Source organism: Erpetoichthys calabaricus, chromosome 1 (assembly GCF_900747795.2).
Source record: "Erpetoichthys calabaricus chromosome 1, fErpCal1.3, whole genome shotgun sequence".
Lineage (NCBI taxonomy): Eukaryota > Metazoa > Chordata > Cladistia > Polypteriformes > Polypteridae > Erpetoichthys > Erpetoichthys calabaricus.
Genome location: NC_041394.2, coordinates 332,409,594 through 332,426,625, shown reverse-complemented (window position 1 = coordinate 332,426,625; position 17,032 = coordinate 332,409,594). Strand labels below are relative to the sequence as shown.

The 17,032-nt window shown below is 41.4% G+C and overlaps 1 protein-coding gene across 1 annotated transcript in view; it reads left to right on the top strand.

Annotated features, from left to right (window-relative positions):
- Window positions 1–17,032, top strand: part of LOC114666580 (zona pellucida sperm-binding protein 3-like) — a 515,374-nt gene that overhangs the window by 299,558 nt on the left and 198,784 nt on the right. The gene's annotated exons all lie outside the window — the stretch shown is intronic.

Genomic DNA, 17,032 nt, shown 5'->3' with positions numbered 1-17,032 from the left:
GAGAAATGGGGTAGGGGTTATTTTGAAGGAACAGTATGTCAAGAGTGTTCTGGAGGTGAAAAGAGTGTCAGGCAGAGTAATGATTATGAAGCTGGAAATTGGAGGTCTGATGATAAATGTTGTTAGTGCAAATGCCCCGCAAGTTGGGTGTGCAATGGACGAGAAAGAAGAATTTTGGAGTGAGTTGGATGAAGTGATGAACAGTGTACCCAAGGGACAGAAAGTGGTGATTGGAGCGGATTTCAATGGGCATGTTGGTGAAGGGAACAGTGGAAACAAGGAGGTGATGGGTAGGTATGGTGTCAAGGAGAGGAATGAAGAAGTTCAGAGGTTAGTGGAAGAGTGAGGAACATAGGGTTAAGTATAAGAGTGGAGGAAGATAATAATAATAATAATTCTTTACATTTATATAGTGCTTTTCTTACATCCTATGCAGAAGAGTTGATCTGAAGGAGATTGAAGACTGCAAAGTGGTGGCAGGGGAAAGTGTAGTTAAGCAGCATAGGATGGTGGTCTGTAGGATGACGTTGGAGATCAAGAAGAGGAAGAGAGTGAGGGCAGAGCCAAGGATCAAATGGTGGAAGTTGAAAAAGGAAGACTGCAAGGTTGAGTTTAGGGAGGAGGCGAGACAGGCACTGAGTGGCAGTGAAGAGTTATCAGACAGCTGGGAAACTACAGCAGATGTAGTAAGGGTGACAGCAGCAAGGGTGCTTGGTGTGACATCTGGAAAAGGAAACCTGGTGGTGGAATGAGGAAATACAGGAGAGTATACAGAGGAAGAGGATGGCGAAGAAGAAGTGGGATAGTCAGAGAGATGCAGAAAGTAGACAAGAGTACAAGGAGATAAGGCGCAAGGTGAAGAGAGAGGTGGCGAAGGCTAAAGAAAAGGCATATGATGAGTTGTATGAGAGGCTGGACACTAAGGAGGGAGAAAAGGACAGATTAGCTAGACAGAGGGACCGAGCTGAGAAAGATGTGCAACAGGTTAGGGTGATAAAGGATAAAGATGGAAACATACTCGCAAGCGAGGAGAGTGTGTTGAGCAGATGAAAAGAGTACTTTGAGAGGCTTATGAATGAAGAGAACGAGAGAGAGAAGAGGTTGGATAACGTGGAGATAATGAATCAGGAAGTGATCAGGATTAGCAAGGAGGAAACAAGGACAGCTATGAAGAGGATGAAGAATGGAAAGGCTGTTGGTCCAGATGACATACCTATGGAAGCATGGAGGTGTTTAGGAGAGATGGCAGTGGAGTTTTTAACCAGATTGTTTAATGGAATCTTGGAAAGTGAGAGGATGCCTGAGGAGTGGAGAAGAAGTGTACTGGTGCCAATATTTAAGAATAAGGGGGATGTGCAGGACTGAAATAACTACAGGGGAATAAAATTGATGAGCCACAGCATGAAGTTATGGGAAAGAGTAGTGGAAGCTAGGTTAAGAATTGAGGTGATGATTAGTGAGCAGCAGTATGGTTTCATGCCAAGAAAGAGCACCACAGATGCAATGTTTGCTCTGAGGATGTTGATGGAGAAGTTTAGAGAAGGCCAGAAGGAGTTGCATTGCATCTTTGTGGACCTAGAGAAAGCATATGACAGGGTGCCTTGAGAGGAGCTGTGGTATTGTATGAGGAAGTCGGGAGTGGCAGAGAAGTATGTAAGAGTTGTACAGGATATGTATGAGGGAAGTGTGAGTCTGGTGAGGTCTGGTAGGAGTGACAGATGCATTTAAGTTGGAAATGGGATTACATCTGGGACTGGCTCTGAGCCCTTTCTTATTTGCAATGGTGATGGACAGGTTGACAGATGAGATTAGACAGGAGTCCCCGTGGACTATGATGTTTGCTGATGACATTGTGATCTGTAGCAATAGTAGCGAACAGGTTGAGGAGATATGCTCTAGAGAGGAGAAGAATGAAGGTCAGTAGGAACAAGACAGAATACATGTGTGTAAATGAGAGGGAGGTCAGTGGAATGGTGAGGATGCAGGGAGTAGAGTTGGTGAAGGTGGATGAGTTTAAATACTTGGGATCAACAGTACAGAGTAATGGGGATTGTGGAAGAGAGGTGAAGGCAGGGTGGAATGAGTGGAGAAGAGTGTCAGGAGTAATTTGTTACAGATGGGTATTAGCAAGAGTCAAAGGGAAGGTCTACAGGATGGTAGTGAGACCACCTACGTTATATGGGTTGGAGACGGTGGCACTGACCAGAAAGCAGGAGACAGAACTGGAGGTAGCAGAGTTAAAGCTGGTAAGATTTGCATTGGGTGTGACGAGGATGGACAGGATTAGAAATGAGGACATTGAGGGTCAGCTCAAGTTTGATGGTTGGGAGACAAAGTCAGAGAGGTGAGATTGCATTGGTTTGGACATGTGCAGAGGAGAGATGCTGAGTATATTGGGAGAAGGATGTTAAGGATAGAGCTGCCAGGCAAGAGAAAAAGAGGAAGGCCTAAGAGGAGGTTTATGGATGTGGTGAGAGAGGACATGCAGGTGATGGGTGTAACAGAGCAAGATGCAGAGGACAGAATAGATATGGAAGAAGATGATCCGCTGTGGCAACCCCTAATGGGAGCAGCCAAAAGATGAAGAAAAAGAAGAAGAAGTGAGATGGTGATATTAAGAATAGCCTAAACATTGCCGTTTTGTGTATATTCGTAAGTGACAGCAAATGTGAGTATCTCAAAGGCTAAGGATTGTAACAACATAAAACTAAGGGTCTGGACTTGACACCAACTATCCCAAAATCAAACTACGTGCATGTTCATATCACATTGCCTATTGATTTGTAAATTTCTTATTATACTGTACAGACTGACATAAAATCAGAAGCTGTGTTCCCAGCTCTAAACCTTAAATGTTAATTTATTTTGTAGCTGAAAGCAAATTTTTCAGGTGTCTATATTATAAAATGATGGACAAAAATATTGTTGGCTGTAAAGTTAAATTGTTTTATAATTTGTAGTGCAAAAAATTATAATTTTTATGAAGACAAAGGATCCTGATTATTATATTTCAAAAGATTACAATCGGGAAAATAAGGAAGACGTTTTTTGACTTACAATATCACTTTCAGATTTATGATTTGTGAACTGTGCTTCTATTATATTAGAGATACATACTGAATTGCACTCTCAGAACATTCTGTATACATTGAGATCTTTGTCATTTTGTCCACAAAGCTCCACTTAAATTCGTATTTCATGGCTCACTGTTTCCACTGCCAGGCTCAGCAGTAGGTTTGGGAACATCATCATCTATCACATCAACCAACAACATGTGTACAAGAGTCAAGTTATCATTGATTACTTTATTTTTCATTAGTTTCTTTTCGATAATCAGAACATACTTGGGAAATGGTGCTTTACAGCTCCCTTTCTTCTTCTTCTTCTTCTTCTTCTTCTCCAACAACAGTCAAGAGCTGGTTTGAAATGATAGAGCTGTTTTTGTTCTAAACTATGTGAGTAATTGTGGAAGTGGCTGTTCTAAACTTTCACCCATTGCTCCTTTTTACTCCAGCACTGTCACGCAGGTGTCCATGGGAGATGTGTTCGGGGCCCAATCTACCCAAGACGAGAGGTGGCACTATCACTTTCTCCCTAGCCCCAAAGCTCCAAAGCACACGCGGAGACGTCGCTGACAGATATACGCACACATGCTCACACTGCCTGTTCGATCCGCGCCAGAAGACGTCTAGCCCGCACTAGTCTCGCGGGACCAGATGCAATTCTCGGACTAGAATACACTTCTGGGGACAAAAAGGGAGTAGTGAACCCTCGACATTGCCCCTCACACTCGTCCTTCAGCTCCTGGCTGTAGAGATACATATTTGGGAATCATGCGCTGCAAAGGCTCCACCTACATACAGGACTTCTTCCTAAAACCCTTGCTCCCAGTTTCTCGAGTTCGTGTGTTTTAAACCACCGCTGGGGTTTCAGGGAGAGAGCAAAAGATACAGAATAAAAGGCGCGAGGCTAAGGTTAGGAGCATACGCTGATGGAGCGCATTGCTGCACCCACCACATGACAAATCAACTCAGGATCCCAGATTAAGACCCGAATGCAACCATGCAATGGGTGACACCTCAGCACCACACTAGTTCAGATGGAATGGAACCAGTAAGAAGAAAAAAAGAAAGAAAAAAAAGCTAAAATTGTTATCTATTCAGGAGCTCAGTAGCGTAAGGTAATGAGTATTTTAATGAGTTATGCGACAGTGGAGACAAGACAGACACACGTAGACCACCGCAGCTACTGGGCTCCACACATTTGAGTATTGCCTCTGTCTGGTACGTTATTGTTCTGTCATTTTAACTATTGCATCTCTACATGACAAAACAACAGCAAACAGAGTTTAGATGAGCATTATGGTCTATGGCTATACAATACAACATATTAAACGCTGCATTTATTTTGGCATGGTGTTGTGACACCCCGGGTAAGGACCCAGTTGTGCAACTCCTGACTTGGGGTGTCAGTAGACGAGACCGAGCAACCAAGGGATGGAACAAGAGAGACTCAGACTAAAAAAAAATATTCAAAATCAGGAATCTGTTTTATTCCAGCAATGTCCATACTATTTTACAAAGAAATGTCTTGCAAAAAATAGTCCAATGCAAAGACACTTCCCACAAGAAAAATCAGTGCAGGTGTTATATTTATAGTGGCTTCCAAATCCAAAGTGAAGAAAAGACCAAAACAGAAAAATATCTCTTCCACCTCCTTTGTCCAACTACAAAACTGATCACAAAGGATAGGCAGAAAAAAAAATCAAAACAAAATGAATAAACTAAGCACCTACTATATACACAAGCCATATGTCTTGTCTCTTCTCAATTAAATAAATCAATAGCACAGATCTGCACTACTGCTTGCAGACCTGGTCAAAAAATTCAAGGAACGCACCCAGCCTTGACCCAACCCGCACAAACTCACAAACAGAGACAAAAACAAAGCAATCCGGTAATCAAACAGCAAATAAAGAATGCAATGAAAACAAATGAAATAAGACAACAACGATACCACCCCTGTTCCCCTTGTGGCGATTACACATTAAATACAACAGAGCACAAGATAGTCCTGCCTGTAGTTCCTGAAATGGTCAAGACGGGTTCAGGAGTGCTCCTTTCTTTGCAGGATGGCCATGAATCCACTTACAGTCCTCGTGTACACAGGCAGACAACCCGGAGGCCACTTACGAAACGATCCAGGACAAAACGAATAAGTAACCCAACAGAAGGCAGGCAGAGAGACAGGAACTTGAAACACACATTACAAAAACTTTTTTTTTTTGCTTTTGGTCACCGGCCCCCTTTGTAAAAGCCGCGCTGACATCCAATAGCCCCAATAGCCCCAGCACCCTCAGCAGAAGACCAATCAGAGCCACTGCAGGGACTGCTGGGAGTCACAGTATCAAATTCTATTGGCTACTTTCACCATCCCAAGTCGTGTTTCCGCTACAGTTGCTTCCTGTTCTTTCTACATTACAGTATTGCCACAAAAAAAGCCATAAAAATTGCGGAGGATATTTGCAGTTTCCACTAATAATTATTAGATAGGTTCTAAGGAAAAATCTGCGAATGGCTGAGCCTGCGAACTCTGAACCGCGACTTCGCGGGGGTCTACTGTAATACTTTACTTTCTCCCGCATTCACTTCTATACTTTGCCACACATGTGAATTCCCTTTTTTGCTGGCTACTTTAAAACGAAGCTTCCAATCCTTCAGACCAGTCCTCTGATGTTAAATATACTACTTGCGGCCTCTCTCCTCCAGCGGTTATGGAAGCGCGCCTAAGCATTTGGCTATCAGAAACAATGAGCGCACTCGATAAATGGCTTCAGACGTGTGCCTCTGCGTCGACGAGTTTGAGCTCCATGACTTGCTGTCAGAGCACCTGTAGGCCTCCCTGTAGTCCTTCAAACATCCCAGCGCTCAAACTGTTGCTAAAACTTTGTACCGCTGTCATGTTAATCTGCATAGGGGAGCTAAAACAGTTAAACAAAAACTTTATTTCTTTTACATTTTTATTTCCAAATGTCTGTGATAAGCCGATTGGCTGCCTCTTTATTTGCATTATTTACGGCCTCTGAAGTTGGCTTATCACAGGTGTGTTTGAATTTCCAATTTCTGTAGTTATCAGATGTGCAGTCAGAAGGTGGATGTTGTGCAGCCTCATCTGTGCATCCACTGTTGTCGTTAGGCAGATCTGTTGATTTGGGAGTTTCGAGTACTCCTTTGGCTTTTCGTTATCAGCTCTCTTAACAGTCCTTTTGACGGGGTGTGACAAACCGTATACTTCAAACGCATATTTTGCAGTTCATATTTTCATGAATACAGCTGCCAGTTCTTTCAAGCCTACATAGACTCCTATGCTATGGATGTAGCGCTGAAAGACAGAGGGCACACACAGCAACTGCAACAACATATCGTAAACGTTTACCACTCATTCATCGATGCTGTTGAATGCCAGTGTACAGGTATAATCTGATACTGCGACAGAATTGTTTTTCCCTTTCATCAGGCTATGCTATGCTGTGCAATGTGCTTCTTTTTTTAATTCAATGCAATTCTTTATTGTCATGTATACAAGTACCATGTATAATGAAATGCTTGGTTCCATGTGCCCCCGCAGACAGTGAACATAGACATGCACCCGTGATATATATTAATATGAGTAATGATGTTTCTCAGGAGACTTTTCCACTGTCGATGGTTCATCATAAACAGAAGTTTGCTGTCCATCAGCTCAGGTTAGTGAGAACACCTCTGATCTCCGCAGTTCAAACTCACTGCCCTTACTGTGCGCACGGCCTACACGAGGTGTTTGATTGGTTTAGAGATGTGTTACTCGGCGAGCCGGCTAATTGTTCCCACCCAGCATTAAGCAAAATTCACTCTTGGTTGTCTCTAGACGTATATAGGACTGCTTTCAACGAGGATAAGCCCACCCTGATTCCCTATATGTATATATTCAGAAAGATGGCCGGAAGGAGGTCATCATGTGGGACCATAAGCACAACGAGACAGAGCTCCATATAGAGAAACCTTGGCACAAAAAGATCAGCATTTAAGTTGGCTGCAAAGCAATTCCTTTTTGGTGTGATCGTACACTTTCATTTCGCAGCCATATGTGGCTGTGGCTTGCAACCACAGCTTATCCCTCCTATTTTCAAGTCTGCAATATTATGAAGATTAAAACGGCCTACCTGAGCTGCGAACTCAAATGAGTTCCCTTTGCCCAAAACTTGGGCATTTTGGCAAGTGCTCTTTTATTACACCCCATGAAGGAGGAGTCAGTCATACAAGAACTACACAGATATTTACAGGCGAAAAGGACAAGGATGGCTCCAGATGTCACTAACTGCCTGTCACCTTCAGGTTTCCTCTTACACACACAGTGGGAACACGTGAGTCGGCTTTCTCTTCAAGTCCTAGGGAGCTGTGTGAGTGGGTAAGTAAATTAAACTGTTTATTTAAAGTTATCATTTGCCGGATCACCCTCACCGACTTCTATGGGGTTTGCAAGTGTGTAGAATTTAATTTTCACTGTTGGTTTTTCGGATTAGACTATGTGATTTTTATGTTGTTCATTGTGTATGCTTTTTTTTTTTATTATTCTGTCAAAGACGGGTGACTGTCAGTACGCTTCCAGTATAAATATGTTGACCGGTTCTGTGTCCTTTGATGGATTAAACTCTTTTTAGAAGCTGTTATGGCGTAGTTTTGCTTCAAAGAGTTTTGTGTTTTTACCTTTGTTTTGCTCTCAATTTCCCACATCTCTTTTGCCCCTCGATGGTTTGCTATTTGTACTTTTCTCGGGTTACTTTGACAATTCTGTCATCCAGTCCTTTGGACTTTTACCTCTCATTCTTCCAAACCTGAGCTCACAAAACTCCTTGGACTTCTCTAATGTGGCCATGACAATATATACATATACCGTACAAACAAATAGACTCTGTGCAGTATTAAAAATAGAGGGTGCTGCTGCAGCAAAATTCAGTAATACAACACAACTTAACAATCCGATTTAAAGTGGGTTAGTTGCTGCAAGAGCTTGATCGTGTGAAAGTGTATTTCCAGGATGAAGAACTGTGAAATAAAAAAAAAATAAAAATGAAACATAAGCCATTACTCAACACTGTCCAGGCACCTTTTCCTTTTGTTTTCTCTCAAAACAATATGCACAGTAAGAAATCCTGAACTTAATGAGAATCTGCTGTGCCGTCCTTCATGGTGCTGCCTCCATTAGTGGTAATTATAATATCTACTCTCCTCATTCTAAAATCAGAACTTTAAACACAAATTGCTTAATTTTAAAACAGAAATATCCTATTTTATTATTTAATTTGTACATTTCATGGCTGGACATAAGCAGATAAAGTTTTGTTTTCCAGTTCTAGACTCTGATGTTATGTCACCATTTTACAGCAAAGAATTGTCACAATTGCTCAGGCCTTACTCATCTGAAGGTAAAGTTGGGCGTTTGCTGCTACTTTATCTTTCTAATCATTCGTTCCTTGGGTAAAAACACTTATCTGAGCAGAACGCTGCTCAGAAAGTATTGTCACAAGAGAATATTCAGTCCTGGTGGAGAAGGCCTAGCTGGGCACCCTTGCTTGCACATGCATACCTACAGTTGCTTATGATGAGCCATGTTTGACTAAACAATCATCCATCTTCTTAACCCGGTTATTCATTGCAGATTCACGAGGCAGCAAACATCTGGCATCAAGACTGGAACAACCCCTGGACAGGCCACCAGTCCATCACAAGTCGAACATACACACAAACACACATATATCAGTGGTTAATTTAACAAAGCCTTTCCACCTCCTGCATGTTTTTGGACTGTAGGATGAAACCTGAGCCCCTGGGGAACACGCATGTGGAAACGATGGGACCCTCCATGCAGAAAGCACCTAAAACATGTACCTCAGTCTCCTTGTTGTGAGGCAGCAGTACTATAACTGTACCACACTGCCGCCCACTAATAATTATTATATTATTATACTGAATATCCATTATTCCATCCATTTTCCAAACCTGCATATTCAAGTTCAGAATTGCAGGGACCTTGAGCCTATCCAGTTCTGGCTGGGGTGTTTAGCCATCATAGAGTACATTCATGGTCACCAAGTAAGCCAATTCAGGCACAACAATCAGGAAAACTTTGAACTGTCCCTGATATTGAAGGAAACTTGATTACCCAGAGGAAAAGGAGATCATTTCAATGCCATTCACTCCAACAGATGGCACATCACAATCATTAGCCCTGCTGTTGAGAATTCCTTATAGCAAATTCTGTATAACTGATGCCACAAACAACCTGACACTATAACTTAATAAAGGAAAAAAATATAGGAAACTAGGGGGCTTCGCTCGCCAACCCCCCTGACTGCGCTATGCGCCAGCCACTTAGCGTCTCTGCCGCTTGCGTATGTGGATTTCACTTTCATCAAACAACAAATCTTTTAATTCTCGCGGATACGCCTCTTCATTGAGAAGAAACACTACTTTTCATTATTTCACAGAGTAATAATTTCCATTTGTTAATGCTAATGCAATCTTTACTATTAGTTTTTTTAAGACTTTCAAATTTTAGTACTTTCATAATCTCTAACCTGCTCTGCATGTGTACCGCGCCAATGTTTTTGAACCTCTTTACTATTTTCTACTTTGTCTTCTACTCTTTGTCTTTTATTTCCGACCCCATTTGGAGCTGAGAGCATGAGAGCACAGGAACTGTGTCTGACAATAGCATTCACATGAATGAGAAGTGAGTGGACTGTGGGCGTACCAGACACTTTGCGTCTCTGCCACTCGCGTATGTGGATTTCACATTCAACAAACAACAAATCTTGTAATTCTCATGGATACACCTCTTTATTCGGAAGGAACACTACTTATCTAATTATCTCTCGTGGGACTTCAAATTATCTCTGAGAAAGACTTGTCCCAGGATTTTCTTTTATAATAGAGAGATAAAAAAAAAACAGAGGGAGTGCTAATGTCATTTGAGTCCGTTAACTGTTCTAGTGATCTGATCTGCATCAAAATGAGATGCAAAATAAATTGGGTAAATAAATAACAAATTTCATTACATTTTATTGAGCGCATTTTGTAAGTGCAAGTGACATTTTGAGTGTGGATGATGTGCTTGGCGGTCACGTGATTTTTGACAGTGTTCTTGTGCAGCATCACTGGCAAAAGTATTGAAGAGCAAAGGCAGTGAGGCAAGGATGGGACTTCATTTGTCCTGCCAATCTTGTCTGAAGAAGGGCCTGAGTTGCCTCAAAAGCATGCATGTTGTAATCTTTCCAGTTAGCTAATAAAAGCTGTCATTTTGCTTGCATTCCCATTACATCCATAACGGCTAACACAGTATAACACCCTAGTACTCTAGCCAATGAGAGTAGTCAATTCTAAGCAGCCAATCACAAGGCACATCTCCTTCCCCACCTCCAAACGTACAGAAGGGGCATGGTGTAGTACTGATTTCTGTGCAAGCCCCAATTGTGAAACGTCACTGATTTTGAGGTTTGATTTGAGATTTTTTTCCTAGGCAGAACTGAATTCAACACCTGCAGCAAACCGGGAAAAAAGTCTGATACTTTTCGTGAGTTCCGAGTCATGGAGTAAACTATGCGGCATTCCTGTTTGGAGGTGGGCCTCATGATTGGCTGGTTAGCACTGAGTACTCCCATTGCCTCACTGCTTTTGCTCTTGAATAATTCTGCATTGATGGCATGCAAGAACACTGCCAAAAGTCACACGACCGCAAAACACTTGGCAAGTGCATCACTCATCCATGCTCAAAATGTGACTCTCACTTACAAGCTGTGCTCAAAATGTAACTTGAACTAGTAAAGTGAGTGGTACTCAGACACAGACTTTTGTAGGTATGTTAGCCTCTAAGGACCCAAGTTTGACAGCCATGCATTCAGACCATCAGCTGTTTCCGTGTGACACTCAGTTTAATTTGCACATACTCTATCTGTCTGTTAATATTTTCCATTTAACATTTCCCTTATTAGGTTATACACTTGGGCTTTGTTTGGGAATAACAATCACAATGCATTTTATTAGCAATGTACATGCAACAGTTTGCCATGGAATGTGCAGGTCAAGAAGTGTGGCGGCCTTTAGTTCTAATCTGCTGAGTTCATTCCAATTAGCTGATGCTTCCATGTTTAGATTGAATAACTAGACCAAAAGCCCACAATTTATTATGTACTTGGTCTGCTACTGATTGATATGTGCAATATTGAATAGTTTTGAATTTTGATGTAATGCAGGAATAGACCAGTAGGCATGTACTTGTCATCCCCTCACAGAAGCACTGATCACACAGTCAGGTTCACAGTAAACCCCACCAGAACCCTGGTACATGTTCTATAATTGGTGTACTGCAGACAATGTGATATGCACAGAACACCAACACTGCCAACCAATCAATAAATTAATAAATAATGTGACTAATGGCCAGGACTGAGGGAGAGAACCTACTTGGGACTGTATCCTCCTTGAGACACTACTGCACCATGGGCCCCGCAGGGCATGCTGGGAGTTGTAGTTTGGAGCTGCCCTGTTGGGCTCCATGGGTGCCACCTGTGGGGAGCTGCAGCTACAGCTGAACCCTTTGGGGCAGGGGTTACCAACTCTGGTCCTGGAGGTCCACCGTGGCTGCAGGTTTTCATTCTAACCCTTTTCTTAATGAGTGACCTGTTTTAACTGCTAATTAACTTCTTTTGAACTAATTTTAATTGAATTGCTCTTAAAGACTCAGACCTCTTAATTGTTTCCTTTTCCTTTCCTTCCTTTTTCCTTAATTAACAGCCAAACAATAATGAGATACAAAATGAGTCAAAACAGCTGGGGCCTCATGCATAACGTCGTGCATAGAATTCGCACTATAACATGATGTAAGCACAAAAGCCGAAATGTGCTTATGCACAGAAAAATCCAGATGCATAAATCTGCATGTTCGCCAACTTCCACGTTCTTCTGCTACATAAATCCTGGTCAGCGTGAAAAGTAACGGTCGTGCATGCGCCTGATGTCCCGCCCCAATTCCTCTCAGAATTACGCCTCTTTGAATATGCAAATCAATATAAATAGCCCTTAAGATCAGCCTTCTGTGAAGACAATGGCAAAACCACGAGGCAAAATAGAACAATTTCAGCAAATACCAAGTGGAGGCAAAGAAAAACGTACTATTTACTGGTTTAAACAGTGGTATAAACAACAAAAGGAAGTTGATCAAGTGACATAGCGTGTCGGAGAAACTCGAAAGCTCAAGTTCACAAAGTCGCACAGTGCCCGAAATGAAAAAGAAGTCACATATCAAAGTCGCCGTGAAAAGCCAAGTCGTAGCCCACCGTCTGTGTGTCATATGAAAGCTTATTAGGGTACAGAGAAAAAAAAAAAAAATAGGCACACAGTGGGGAAAAAAGCAAGAAATGTCTACTTTAATCTCGAAATTTCCACTTTAATCATGTAGTTTATTTTGTCATTAAAGTAGAACATCATAAACTTCATCTTAAAATCGTTTAATTTACTAGTTTCTCAAATCCCATCGTAATTAAAGTAGCACGTTAAATGCTTTGTTTTGTATTTGATCTTCTATGTGCTCTATGTGCCTAAATCACTACGTGCTCTTCCTCTGACAGGACACAGAATCCATTACGTTTATAATATTACAGCTCTCTGAATAATTAAAATACTGAGATGTATACGTGATATCATTTTCATGATGACAGGAGTTAAAGCATGTTATTAAACATGGGAACACGGTGGCGCAGTGCTTGTTCACGTTTCACGCAAGATGCTTGCTGCGCCATATGCGACCTTCGATGAAATGGTTTATTACAGAAGTACTGTCTTTTTCAAACGTACTAACCTCCAATTCCTGTCCTTACTTTTCTTTCTCCAAATACCCAATTGCCACACAATCAGCTTTGTAATAGAAATTAAGCCATCTGTAAGCTTAGAACGCCAATTCTTCAAAAGTTTTAAGGAACATCGAAATATCTTTGTAAATGTTTAATTATTCTATCCATCTATCCTTCCAGTGTCACGCCAGCCACAGGATGAATACAGCGCGAGGCAGGAACAAACCGTGAACGAAGCTCAAGCTCGCTAGCGCTGCGGCACCATGTAGTTAAAGTTTTATCTGTATAATAAATATATTTTGCAGCATTTCATCTTAAAAATGATATCGTCATCATATGTAAATACGCGCTTTATAAAGTGGCTCAGGTTGTGCAACATTATAACTGTATTGCAAGTTTACAGTGAGGTAATTGTACTTATAAGTACAAACAGTTGTACATGGAGCACTTGATGGACTGATTGAGTGCGTTTAGAGTTCTTGGGATGAAACTGTTTGTGAACTGCGAGGTCAGAATAGGAAAGGCTCTGAAGTGTTGGTCGAATGAGAGCAGTTCAAATAGCGAATGGCCGAGGCAGCGAGTGCTTGATGCTGTATACCGATAATTCTCTTTCTAATCGCTGTATATCTGTGATTCACACTCAGATACAGTGATATAAATACTCCGAGTGGTGCAGTGAGTAATATGGAAAAAGATGATCTGCTGTGGCAACCCTTAACGGGAGCAGCTGACAGAAGAAGAAGAAGGTGCAGTGAGTGTAACAACGCTAAAGCAGCTATTGTATTTAGAATAGTTTGACCATTCTGTGGACCATTATATTGTTACAGGTTAATTACAATCAGATGCATTAAACTAATAAACAATATCCGGTTAATTTCAGTGTATTTATAAAGCCGCGTCAGGGATGTGGATCCGAAAAAGAAAGGGAAACCACACAGGAACAGTAGCACTGCTTTGACGCTGGGTGCCGCCAGTCTGCAAAACCAAGCAGAGAACTTGCGTACGACAGGGTATGAGGCACCGTGGAAAAGTGCGTGGCTTTACGCCAAGTGTAGGTTTTATACAGCGCGATTTGAATGTGAAAACGTTTTTACGCAACATTTCTGTGCGTACGCACCGTTTATACATGATGCCCCCGGTGTCCATCATACAATATCTGAAAATAAAGAAAGGTGATGGTCTCAGGAATGTCGATCTTTTTGGGTTCCCAAAATATTTTAACAGTACTCTTAGAAAGAGAAAATCAACAATTTCAGAAATGGCTGCTAATGCACCACGAGAGCAGCAACAAGCCACAGAATTAAAGAACGGGTTTAATTAACAACAAGAATCTTCACCTCCATTAAGCAGCTGTTTGGAGTGAAATTGGTGTGAATTTGAGGTCCTGACTTATTTGGTTTTCTGTCGGCTCACTCCCTTCACATTTCATTTCTGTTTGGGTGCCATTTAAGGAAAGAAATGAAGCAAATCAGAGGAACAATGAAGAAATTCATGGGAGCAAATCAATTAAAATGAATTCACAAGAGGTTAATTAGCAGTACAAACAGGGCACTCATTATAAAAAGGGTTAGAATGAAAACCTGCAGCCAAAGTGGTCCTGCAGGACTGGACTTGGCGACCCCTGCTTTGGGGCACCACTTCCACCACACCTGGAAGATCTAAGGTTACGATTTGGAATGTAAGATGACATGATGTAAGGTGTGTGCTATAAAAAGGAGCAGCTTCACCATCAGTCTGAGAGGCAGAGGGAGGAGGAGGAGGCAACAGAGGAGATAAGAGGGAAAGAGAGGAAGAAAAGCACCATGTTTTTTATATATATACAGTGCTCGTAGTCCAAAGCACTTGTATATCAAAGTGAATTTCCCCATAAGAAATAATGGAAACTCAGATGATTTGTTCCACAACCCAAAACTATTCATATAAAAATGATTAATACAAAATATAAAGTAAAAATACATAAAACAAATTAACTTGCACTTTACCTTTGAAAAGAATCATGGCTGGTGTGAGTGAGTTTCTAAACTCTCGTGGGATTGCACTCAACGGGACGACACGCGGAAGAGCGTCCCAAAGCAATCGCAGTCTCCCAGTGCTGTAGCAGTTCTCCGTAAAAGCGAATCCGAAAAGATCGCGGACATGCTATAAGCGCCTGCCGTCAATGGGTGATACAAGGAACAAGGAACATTATAAATGTGCAGGGCCCTGTCTGACTGCTGTGTCTGTGTATAAATAACCACGCTGTTGCTGTTTCAAGCTGAATAAAGCTTGTGTTGCTAAAGTACTGAGACTCAGCTTCGTGTTTTAGGGTGCAAGACGGGGACTCGCACGTCACAGCGCACGCGCAAGCACACACATACACGAGCGCACGCGCTTGAGCACACATACACACACACGTGCACAGTCACAATGCTAATACTGTAGTAAACACTATATGCTCATTGACTATATAAGTGAGGCACGGCGACTCAGACAGAGAATAGGAGACGATTGCCCAAAATCCCGCAGTGAGAGAGAGAGAACCACCATCAGCTCAGTTGTGATCACATGCCGCTCAGCAGAAAAACTACTCGTACTGCAAGACCTCGCTTGTTTATCAAGTGAAAATTTATTAAAAATTTTTGCTCGTCTTGCAAAACACTCGTAAACCAAGTTACTCGCAAACCGAGGTTCCACTGTGTATATATATATATATATATATATATATATATATATATATATATATGTTTGATGCTTTCTGTACTTTGCTGTGTAGTGGGGAGCAAAAGAAAAATGTTCTCCCACTTAAACAAAGTGGTGTGTCATCTGGCAAGCCTCGTGTCTCAGCCTGTCCATGTTGGAGTTTGGGGAGCGGTGCACCCCCTGGTGGTCCACAATAAGTGGACAAACGCACAGGCGGCCATCCACTACCCTCAGATTGTAGAAAACCAGTCAGCAGTGTTGTACTACTAACCTCATTTAAGACTTTGTTAGAAGTTATAAAAGCAGTAGTTAAACCTGTTTTGTAGCAGCTCACTTGAACAGACCGCTCATTGCCCATCTATCAGCTCTGGATTTTCACTTGAAGTGATCTGTGGTGTGAGGTTCACAATCACAAGACTGGCTAGCTCTCATCAGTTTGTTTTTTTTTTCTTCTTTCAGATACTGAAGCAATAATGGCAATTAAAAATCAAACACACTTCTTTACCTAAGATTACAACAAGAGATTACATTTTACCTGAAGAAGGGGCCTGAGTTGCCTCGAAAGCTTGCATATTGTAATCTGTTCAATTAGCCAATAAAGGGGTCATTTTGCTTGACTTCTCGTTACATCCGTAATGGCCAACACGGTACAACACCCTAGTACTAAAGTAAACACAACAAGTTGAAGTAGTAAACATCGCTTTATACTTTTCACATTTGAAGACCAATCCTAATCTAGAACCTCCTTAACCCCCCCCCCCCCCCCCACAAAGTGAAAAAACATACACCCATTAAGTAAACGTATACCTGTGTACAAGCTATAGACAGATTACACTAATGTACAGTTATCATGATCACTGACAGGTAATCTTAAATGTTTGGTAACAATGAAGCTGGTGAGGAGGACGTCAGAGTGGGGATTTCCCTGCAAGGTCACTGGAGGTTTGTCTACAGCAGGGGTTCTCAACGTCAGTTCTGGGGACCCAAAGAGGCTGCGGGTTTTTGTTCCAACCTGCTTCTGTTTTCAATAGGACTCCTGGGCTAATTAAGTGATGTGTTATTTCCCAAGTTGTGTGTTTTGGAAACAATATAGAACTTAGAAAACTAAGTTTGGTAAATATAACTGCTTGGTACATTTTTATTTATATATAATATAAAAAAAAAATTAAAATGTGCCAAGCAGTTATATGGGAATAATGTTTTTTTTTCTTTTCTTTAAAAGAATATTTTCATCTTGATTGTCATTCTATTTTTCTGGGTGTTCTAATTGTTTAATTAATCCATTGTTTTCTAATTAGTGGGTCTGACACTAAAGTAGTTGCAGCCTTTCATGATTCAGTGTTGTTTGCCAGCGTGTCTGCTCTGCTTGTTTTACATCGTCATTATTAAGATACAATGAAGGGGGAAAACTGCAAAGAGAAAGGGCAAAATGTAATGAAATAAACAAGAGAGAGTTAAGCATTTAAA